This window comes from Charadrius vociferus, unplaced genomic scaffold, assembly GCF_000708025.1.
Source record: "Charadrius vociferus isolate BGI_N301 unplaced genomic scaffold, ASM70802v2 scaffold381, whole genome shotgun sequence".
NCBI lineage: Eukaryota > Metazoa > Chordata > Aves > Charadriiformes > Charadriidae > Charadrius > Charadrius vociferus.
In genome coordinates, this window is record NW_009646946.1 from 147,316 (window position 1) to 149,577 (window position 2,262).

Consider the following 2,262-nt stretch of genomic DNA (forward strand, 5'->3'; position numbering starts at 1 on the left):
ACTAAACTACTTTAATGAAATATTAATAATAAAATAACAAAAAGGAAATAATGAAACGTATACAAAACCGTATCAAGCTCCCAGGATGAAAATCACGACACCGGCTGCCACTGGGAAAGTCCCAGACTGGACTCAGTGACGGACAGGAACTGGATTCTGGATTTGCATTCAGGATCGGGATCAAAGGCAAACGAACAGAGTCCTCCTCAGACGCCAGCCATTGAAAAAAGAGGGCTGACCCTTTGATCCCTCAGCTTTTATACTGAGCATGAGGCAGATGGGATGGAATACCCTGTTGGACAGTTTTGGGTCACCTGTCCGCTTCTCCCCGCAGATGGGAACCCACTGCGCTTTTCCGCTTCCGACCCTCCAATGGGGCAAGTAACAAAGTTGGTTGGCCTTGGGTGTTATAGCAATAAGTATAAGCAAGAGCCTCTCTGCATACTGTGCCTTGGCATAAATTAGAAACAATCGGATCTTATCACTCTGAGAGTGAACAGTTTCTGCACAATATGCTGTGAATTTCAGTAGTTAAAGAGGCTTAGCTAAAAAGTGAAGTTACAAAGTGAAGTTACAAAATTTGGTTCTGTTTTACCTCAAACCAGGACACATTAGAGCCACTGTAAATAGCTGGACTAAGATAAAATACCTGGCAAACACTTGTCATAAAATGCTTGAGTTATGAAACTGTTAATTCTTTGAAGTCAAGAGATTTTAGTCTTGTCCGCCATCATAATACTAAAAACTGCTACCTGTATTTAAAAATCATTCAAACTCACAGAAACCAAAGACATTATGATGAGATTAATAATATCTTTCACCTTAAACCCATCCTTCTTTTACTGGAGATGCCCTGGATGATGAATGGTGTTAGCTACAACACCTCAGCTTTGTGGACGTGTTGTTGCAGTAGGAGAGCCCTATTAATTCACAGCAATGACAGTGGGCATTGTATGGGAAAATATCACCATCATTTATTTTCAGTAGCCATTACAAATAGAACCATTTCATAGAAAGTGGCCAGATGGAACAAAATAATTGATGGCTTAAAAATATAGTTACTACATATATGCAATAGTCATTATGGAAATGTAGTGAACCAATTTCAGTCACTGTTTTCCAAATATTACCTATAATCTTAATTTCTGCATGCAAGCCTAAATGAGCAGCAGTGCAACTTCCTAAACTGGAAATCAGCAAATAATCCTGAGAAGCAGCATTGCTTTAACAAATTATGCATATGCAGCCTTTCGTGCCTGGACTTGATCCTGCACAACCTGACATTTGTGGCATGAACACTCACTGGTTTCTTCCTACTGCTGCATTGCAGATTACTTGCTTTGCTTTGTAGACCAGGAATTCCATGCATTAGAGGACGGATGGAAACAAGAGGAAGAGGATAGAGAGAGAACTAAATCAAGAATTCACCTGTCATGGGTCCACACACCAGAAAGCACATGCTCTTCAAGTATGCTTGCTATGGTCTTTTAAATAGCACTCAAGCCACTGTAAATAGTTGGGCTCACACAAAAATAAGTGATGCTGGAGAGGTAGTTTGTGCCTGTATGTTATGTAACAACTCCAAAATTCATCTAAATTCTTGTGTTTTGTCCTTGGACGGGACTTTTCCTCTAAACAATCACAAATGTGAATTTGTCTTGGAAATGATCAGCAACACACACACAAAAGGCAGCAGATCAGACTTTGTGCATGGTAAACAGGAAAATCCAAACCTGATAAGTTACCATTGCAAGTTAGTTCAGTGATCCAAACATCAAGAAAGTGCACACAGCTAATAATAAGGAATAGTGCTGTAAGTGATATCCTAAGGTAGGATATCAGGAAACACGTCAGTGCCAAGTACCTCCATGCAGTTATAAAACAGTTGTGTCAAACAGACCAGGGTTAAAATCAGCTTTTGTGAGTTGAACTGGCATATAATCTTCTTGCAGTTTAAACACAAAGTTCCTTTCTTTTTTAAATTGTCTCATTTTTGTATGTGCAAGAACATATCATTAATAATATTAGACCTTACCATCACACTCCTGTCATTATTTTTGTGATTTTCCCCTATACCAGGTAATTTTAGAAGCTAGTTTCAAGAATGAAAGCACACACTTCAGCTGGCTTTAGACACAACAAACAGTTCCAAATTTCTACATAGTGCACAGTGCTGAGTTCACACTCTGGCAATTTGGTTGTTGAAATCATCAGCCATTTAAGCAGAGTTCAAACATAGCTTGTAAATGCTGCTTTTTCCCC